The sequence below is a fragment of the Frankliniella occidentalis genome, unplaced genomic scaffold (genome assembly GCF_000697945.3).
Source record: "Frankliniella occidentalis isolate FOCC.00 unplaced genomic scaffold, Focc_3.1 Scaffold165, whole genome shotgun sequence".
Taxonomy (NCBI): Eukaryota; Metazoa; Arthropoda; class Insecta; order Thysanoptera; family Thripidae; genus Frankliniella; species Frankliniella occidentalis.
Window position 1 is genome coordinate 354,861 of NW_026267291.1, and position 9,147 is coordinate 364,007.

The following is a 9,147-nucleotide window of genomic DNA, read 5'->3' on the forward strand; positions in this document are numbered from 1 at the left end:
ATTTACCTGTAAATAAAAATATAAAAAAAGGTGTTATGGCTACTGCAGACATTGCTTCATCAGGTGTTCCTATGGTTAATATTCTGTCTCAGAATGATCAAATTAATCGAGGGGGCCACCACTCCGGTAATCCTGTGCACAGATGAGGGTGTAATCCCTATGCAATCCTTGAGTATTGTGCTACATCCTTGTGTAAAACTTGACGAAATTTTAAACCATCATCACTAAATTTCATCTTGCTGTCCAAATTTAGAGGTTTGAGAGCCAGAAATTCAACAAAACCCATGTGTAATCCCTCAAAATTCACGTGTAATCCCAGTGATTACGTAATCCTGTGTACATCCTAAATCACAGTGGTGGCCCCCTCGAAATTAATAATGTGTTGAAATGGCCAAGTATGAGTGTTGAACCGATGAGTGAGTTTACTCCAGGATTTGAACCACATATACATACAGCCCATTAACTACAATATGGGGTATACTAATTGTGTTGTTCCTGGTTGCACAAGTAAACCAGACACACGTATAGTATTCAAATACTGGCCCAAAAACCAGATCCTTTCTGTGCAATGGCAAGAATATTTACCACAAATTCTAACGCTAACGCGTTGACGGCCCTATAGATTTCAATTTCTACGTCGGAATAGTCAAAATATTCTATTCAATATTAGATGTTGTCATAACTATTAAATGATATGATATTTATTTTTAGTTATAGGTTGGTTGTACTAATTGGCTTCGCATACTTTTTGCTTACTATGAAATAATATTATTAGAAGGCGAATCTGCAGTTGTGGTCATGAATCATAGATTTTTTAAAAAATATTCTTCGGAGCCGCGCCCCAGCTGCAAAGGGCGATAGGTTGGCAGCATTGTAAGCCGCCGCGCCTTCTTTTAAATGCGATTTGAAAGTCAGAAGCACAGTCTTCGCTAACGGTGCCTATCGTCGACTGATGCTGACCGGTCGCGTTCGAAACAGCGTTTATGCTGAACCTTTTTACACGGCGGCGACTTGTTATTCAAACGCGACCACTGAAAGCAAGGAGTATCGACACCAGGCTCATATAATTTTTGGATAGGGTTGTACAAAGCAACAGGCGATCGTTTCTATTGGTCAAACTTTCCCGCGGAAATTCGTGATTGGCTAAAATTTCCCTGGCTCGACTCGGCCTACTGCTCAGCTCGCCATTTCCATGGAAACTTGTGGATGCAAACTCAAATTTCTCAAATTTCATCAGACAAAATTATAGCGAACATAACTCAAAAAATTTATAATTTAGTATTTTTTATTCAAATTTCATTAACTTGTCTATAAATAGAAAGCACCTTTGTTGTCTGTCAAAATTTACTAAATACTACCTCCGTTGTCTTCCACGATTTGGTGAAATCGTATTTTTTTGCATTGAATATGTGGATGCGACATTCTGCTTTATCAAGTGGCAATGTATTTGTTAACAAGGATCATGAGTTATCCAAAATGAATGTTTATCAATTACAACAGAAGATTGAACAAGATCCAAAATTGCTGAACAAATTAATGTTCATGGGAACGCACATAAGAGGATCAAAGTCATTTTGGAAAAGTAGATGTGGAGAATTACGTGATATGATTGAACAGATTGGATTGCCTACTTTCTTTTTAACTATGAGTGCCGCTGATATGTATTGTCCTGATTTATTTCGACTTTTAGTTGACAAGGATATTGTTGACATTAGTAAGGCTGAGAGGAGAAAGCTAATTCAAGACAATCCTCTTGTTGATTTATTCTTTCAGTATAGAGTGGAATGTTTTATGGAGCTTGTAAGTAACTTTCAACTAAACGTATTGTGATTTCTAAAATGGAACTCGTGTATAGAAATGTAGTTTTGTTTATTTTTCCAATGTAGGTGCTCAAACCCAAATACAATGTAACTGATTATTGGTATCGGATTGAATACCAGCACCGGTGAGAATTGTAGTGGGATATTGCCGTTTCTTTTTTTCGTTCATTATGGTGTACAGAACATTATTATGTTGTAAATTTATTCTTTTAAATTTCCAGGGGCAGTCCGCATATTCACGGGTTATTTTGGCTAGATGCTGCTCCTGATATTGCAAAATTTGATAATGGCTGTTACGCGAGTGTTTTTCTTGCTCTGCTTGCTAGACTTTTAGATTAAATTGTGATTAAAGGCAAATGTGACCGAAAATTATTGACACTAAATGTCTCGAACAGTTATGATTATTTCTGCTAAATTGTCAGTTGGCTCGCTTCTATTTCTGGTGGCCCTTCACTCGCAGTAACCAAATACACACTTGAATTAAGTTACCTTACGAATAACTCGTTTTTATTTCTTTTGCAATAGCACAACAAAACACAAGTCACTAATTCAAATGATGAGATCGCACAGCTACGCAATATAATTTGCAAGAACACTACAATAATTAAACCTAACACAAGGCACTAGAGTGACACGACTAAAGTCCTAACTCGTACGGTAATTACTTTACTAGAACAACCACTGGGACGGTCTAACACTACCGGTAGTCATGGCAACAGATCCAATCACGTAATCACTGCACTTCACACTTCACTACAGATACACGATAACTAAAAGTACTACTTGACACACTCTGAAACTATAACACACAGAACTACAACACACTGGACTACAAGTTAAACTACGAGACCTAGGATTCACAACTAAAAGAAACACTCTAGCTGAGAAGCTAGTCGAGAATAACCACGAAGGAGAGAGAGGGGGGGGGGGAGGCGGGGAGCGCGCCGTGGGGCCAGCCGCCATGCCGGAACGATCACGGCTGAGTCCTACGGCCGGCCGCTCGCCCCTCTCCACCCTCGCTGGCTGCGATGGTTTAATTGACTCATTCCCGGGGGCCGGCGCGGCCTCTCACCAGCTGCACAGCCTGGTGTCAATAAAGGTGCGGTCCAGGAGGTCACACGTGGTCAGCGTCTTAGTTTTAAAGCGACCTGCGCGCTCCCGCGACCATTAGGGCGGCCATTTAGTGTCATCGTGCTTTCAGTCAGTTATTACATCTCTATTTTACGAGGGGCGGAGCTGTCCTGGCGGCCCTCTTTCGAGGGGCTCTGCAACTAGCCCCCCCCCCCCTCCCCCCTCATCGGGTGGAGGCAGGGTGCCGGGCGGGCTCATGGGCCGCCACGCGCCACACATGTGTGTGTGCCACCGCTCGAAACAGAAGATGCGACAAAAAAAACTGTTAACACGACACCTCCATTAGCCGCCACCCGACCCTCTCTCAAGCCAAAGAAATTAAAACAAATGCGTGGGAGCAGTGTATCAAACTGGTACCAACACCCATGTACTGGTAACATGGCAGTGATCAAGAAAACCAACAGATTACAAATTATTTTGATGAATTAGTGTGTGCTATCAATCCCATTAATGATTGACCCATGCCAATTAAACATCCATGTGAGAAACGATTTCAAGAAGTCAATGATGTGGATCTTGATTTAGCCCAGCTTTTGAAAAATTTGCAGAGACACAAATGTTCCAAGGGATATTGCCAAAGAATCGTCAAGAAAAGTAATAAGACATTCTGTCGATTTCATTTTGCTGCAGATATTTTGGATGCAGCTGCAACGAGAATGGTGACTGAAACTTTCGGCCGCCAGGATCGCTAGTGGCACTGGTCCCCTAGCGCGCCGCCGGCCGAGAGGAGCGTGTGTGAGCATAAACTAAAATTGCATTCTTGGGTACTTAACTCAAACAAAGTACATCGACCATTACATCAAAATAAAGGTGAAAGTGTGAGGATTACAACGGTATAGTTTCTTATGTGATTGAAGGCCTTGTTCTCGATCAGGGCCGTTTGGCAAAATGGGCTGTTTTCCGAAATCACAAGAGCTTTTTCAACCCGTATTTTCTCATGCAAGGAGACGAGCTATCAACCTCCCTAAAGCGAGCCGATTTTCCGCCGGACTTTTAACCTTACATTCCTTTTTGCCGCACTTTGTTACAAATTCTGGTTTACGCGCATGTCGGGCCGGGCGCTAGGTCGTTCCATCTTCGGTGTCGAGAACACCGATCTGTCCAGAACGCAGGTAAAATGAAAGTATTCGTTGTGGAGGTTACAACGATGCTAAGCGGAGGTGGCTGTGATGTCGGGAGCCATGCGCAAGAACGAATTTTATGTCTTTGTCACTTTCGCGCCAATTTTCCCTCACGGTGGTTTTTCGCGTGCCCTGCCGCGGCCGCGCGGCCGAGGCTGGGGACCTGCCGTGCACGGACACCCTAGGGTAGGTACTTGAAGTTTGTCATGTCGCCGGTACCGCGCGGCATCACGTTACGGTGGGCGTAACGCTTAAGTGAAAACCAGTATTTCCGCTGCAGCGGTCCACATATTCAGCGAATGGCGACCGGGTTTGTGCGAGAGCGTAGCAAATATTCAGTGTTATGGATGGCCCAACGCTAATCTATAACATTTACTGGCATCATAGGCAAAAGTCAAAAAAACACGTTTTGCGGCAATTCCGCCTGTCAACTAGGCAACATCTGTACACACATGAAGACGGCAGGTTGCCTAGTTGGCAGGCGGAATTGCCGCAAAACGTGTTTTTTTGACTTTTGCCTATGATGCCAGTAATAAATGTTATAGATTAGCGTTGGGCCATCCATAACACTGAATATTTGCTACGTTCTCGCACAAACCCGGTCGCCATTCGTTGAATATGTGGACCGCTGCAGCGGAAATACTGGTTTTCACTTAAGCGTTACGCCCGTAGACGTGATGCCGCGCGGTACCGGCGACATGACAAACTTCAAGTACCTACCCTAGGGTGTCCGTGCACGGCAGGTTCCCGGCCTCAGCCGCGCGGCCGCAGCGGGGCACGCGAAAAACCACCGTGAGGGAAAATTGGCACGAAAGTGACAAAGACATAAAATTCGTTCTTGCGCATGGTTCCCGACATCGCAGCCACCTCCGCTTAGCATTGTTGTAACCTCCACAACGTATACTTTCATTTTACCTGCGTTCTGGCATACCGATTTTAAAATGGAACGCCCTACCGGGCGCGTGGCCCGGGCGGGCGCGCCCCATGGCGGGCCATAGCGTCCAGCCGCAGACGGCTGCGGCCCGGCCCGACATGCGCGTAGATATGAGCTTCGTTCTCGAAAACCAGAAGGCGTATCAAAGTGCGGCAAAAAGGAATGTAACGTTAAAAGTCCGGCGGAAAATCGGCTCGCTTTATGTACGTTGATAGCTCGTCTCCTTGCATGAGAAACTACGGGTTGAAAAAGCTCTTGTGATATCGGAAAACAGCCCATTTTGCCAAACGGCCCTGATTGAGTACAAGGAATTCAATCACATAAGGAACTATGCCGTTGTAATCCTCACACTTTTGCCTTTATTCTGATGTAATGGTCGATGTACTTTGTTTGGGTTAAGTACGCAAGAATGCAATTTTAGTTTGTGCTCACACACGCTCCGCCTGGCCGGCGGCGCGCTAGGGGACCAGTGCCACTAGCGATCCTGGAGGCCGAAAGTTGCAGTCGCCATCCTCATTAAAGTAAATTCAGGAAGTTGTAAACTTGAATGTTTATCTGAAAGGAATGATAGAAATTTGAATAAGTTTAGCCCTTTTATGATTGCAACCTGGAGAGCTAATATTGACATTGCTCCTGTCCTTTCTAAAGGAGCAATTATGGAATATTTGGCCAAATATATATCTCAAAGTGAAGTTGGTTCTAAAACACTTGATGAAATTTGTAATAATGTTTGTGGTTCTATTCATCCAACCGATAAAGCTAAGGAAGCAATTCAGAAAATTTTAATGAAATGTTGTATTAAAAGGGATGTTTCTTTCTGCCCAAGAAGTGTGTCACATTCTAATGGGGTCAAAATTGTGTTCGTCTGGAGGCAGAAAATTTGTGGTTGTATTTATTAATACTTCGCATTGGAGACCCTCGGAAATAAGCAATGAACAGAATTGTATTGGCACTAATCCTGAGTGTATGAATGCAAGAGGCGGAAAAACATTCATGGAGAAGTATGCTGGTACACCAAGTTATCTTAGTGCAGTTTCAGTGTGGCAATTTGCTAAATAATACAATATTAATACTTGGATGACATTGAATAAAGGGAATATTGTTCGAGTTTTTCCACGTCTGAAACTTACCGGTGATGAGGTCAAGGATAAAGAATATTACCGTCAAAATGTGTTATTGCATATACCTTGGATGAATGATGAAAAATATTTGAAAAGTGATGCACTCACATGGAGAGATGTGTACCAGCAGAACAAGGTATCAGATACCTAGGTAGATGTACGGCAGACCACGTCTCGCGTAACAGGCTTCGCGATATCGCACGAAACACTGTTGCGCTGCGACGCGCCTGGCATACATCTACCTAGGCCTGCGGCGCTGACACCCGAGTCGTGCAAAGGGCACAGTCGTAAATAGGCCTTCGGCCCCAAAAGTCACTAGTTGTGTTCCTCGAGGTTTCAGTTTGATTAGTTACTCCACCGGACACCATCAAATATCTCAGACTTAACATTAAAATGTTTTGGGGTCATTTCCGTGTGAAAAACGTGCTCTGGCGCCCAAACGGTTAGAGATAGAGCCAAACGGGCGAAATTTTGGCCCATTATACCCCGATCTGATGTCATGACCCACGTTCCTTAATTAATTTATCGGCCTGTTTCTTTTGACTGTTTGTACCATTTTGTTTGTGCCATGTCGTATCTCTGCTAGCATTTTTTCTCTTGCTTTTCCAATAAGCAAGGTTCTGAATTCAACTAAAGTTGACTTCTTGACCAGCTGCACCACGTGCGTTTAGTTTTTGTGCCCGGCGTACCTTTTCTATTTTATGTTTTGCCTATGAGGAATAGTAATTTGTAGGTGCCTAATTAGTTAAGTGTTTTAGTTCAGAGGATGTTCACCCAAATTCTGGTAATTTAAGTGATTAATTTGTCGGGCATTGCGATGGACAGTGCGATTCATTTGTTATTATTCAAGTTTTAGAATTTAGTGGTATAAGCAATGTGCTATGCTGGTACTATTCTTTGTTTCTGTTCAGCAATGTTGATTAGAAACAATAAATTTCGTTTTATTGCTTTGTTAGTGTAGTCTTGGCAGAACTTAATAGGGTATTTCGGGTAAGCGAAGCAGCGGAAACGGAACGGCCGAGCGGCTGCTGGATCCGTCTCAGCCTGCGAACTGCGCATGCGCAGTAGACTCCGCGCCGCCCCACCGCCTCTCCCTCTTCCCCGCGCATCAGCAGCAGAGATGCAACCAGCGGTGAACTGGCCGGTTCCGTTTCCGCCGCTCCGCTTACCCGAAATACCCTATTCTGGGATGTGTCACACATTGTGAACTTGCTTTTTAACACGTTGAGTCTCATGGGGGGTGGCAATCACAGCCTATTGTGCCACACGTGTGGTCACATGGGGCCCATCGTGTTAAGAAAGCAACGCAGCTATGCGGAACAGGATTTACTTTGCTTTGCCCTCATCGTGATGTTGATTTCATTACATGTGCAATTAGCCGTTAGCTGAGAAAAATATACCTAACTCATATATAGTTTTTTTTACTATTGCTGTATTGTAGCTAATTTAGCATGGAGTTACTAAATATCTGCTTACATCATGTGATGCATACAGATTAGTCTTCATGTGAATAATCAACGACTCAGACTATCCTTTGCCATGCTTCCTATTAATAGTTATTTTAGTGTAAGTAGTCAACATCTTCAAGGTAACAATGAGGATTTTTTTATTCGTGTGTATTTCAAAATCCACGGTTTGCAAAATCATATGGGTTCTTTTTTTTTTCTTATATTCGGACAGATTGCACAGCAGAGAGAATTTTTGTATGTGCTTCCAATTAAAATAAGTTGAATCCTGTATTTGTGCTATTCAAAATTAATAAACAAACATTTATGAAATTGTGTTTATTTCCAATCAAAATCACTCAAGTGCTTCTCTTGTTACCTTATTTCGTCTCCACACTACAGTTCAAGGAAGTGTTAATTTTTCTTTCTACATTTGGGGAAAAGAAAAGATTATACACGAAGGTGAACAATGTTTGATAATTTGTTAATGAATAATATTATTTATTCAAAATTCTTAAATGTTGAAAATAAATAAATGACAAAAACAAGTTTAACTTAAAATACATATTACAAAAGCCCATCGAAATTTTTTAAATGGTTGAAAGCGGGTTAAAAATAGTCTGCTGTACTGGTGTGATCACTGTTTTGGTTAGATGTGCAAGTGCCAACACAATTCTATGGCTTTGATTTACTTGGGAGTAAGACAGATAAGACTCAATTTCTAGAGACCAGAACCCCACATAGCACCGGTTTTGTAACTCCGCCATTTCTTCCACATTAAAACTAGCTATATGTACGCCAGACCACGTCTCGCGTAACAGGCTTCGCGATATCTCACGAAACACTGTTACGCTGCGACGCGCCTGGCGCACATATAGCTAGGCCTACGGCGCTGATACCCGAGACGAGTTAAGGAGAGGGTACAGGGGAACGGGGTCTTCCGGGCCCAAAATTTGACATACTCGAACCATTTGTCGGGGTCTTCTTACTCTTAAATTAGAGACAACAAACTGCTGTTCGGTAACGGTTTTCATTAAAAAATCGGATTTGGTCAGATTGTTAGGTAAAAATCAACGTTTTAGTGATCTAGGGACCCTGAAGCCCTAAAGAGGGTGTGGTCTAAGTACAGTACTACTCCTTTTACAATTCTGTGACATGAAGCCTTTTTTACGATTTAATAGACCATTTTGTCTTTTTCACGTTGTTTTCGCCAAGATATGCGCCATAGCGTCGAAACGGTACTAGATAGACCAAAACGGATGAAATTTTCGCTCAGAGGGCTCTACTTTTACGAGTTACCCATTAGGAGACTATAAAAAAATATTTGGAAGAAAAATATTTTGTAGCCTGTGGTTTTTGATTTTTTTAAAAGTCAATTTTTGAGCTAGAGAGCTCATCTTCGAACTCGATCTGTCTTTTTATGAAACAAAACGACCCTGAAATTCCCAGATCGATATCTCAATTCTTTCTCGAGTTATCGTGCGTACAGACTGACAAACAGACAGACAGACAAACGGACAGAATGAAACTTTTCCGGTCAGTGGAGTAATGGGCTTCGCTAATCGCTCAGCCAAT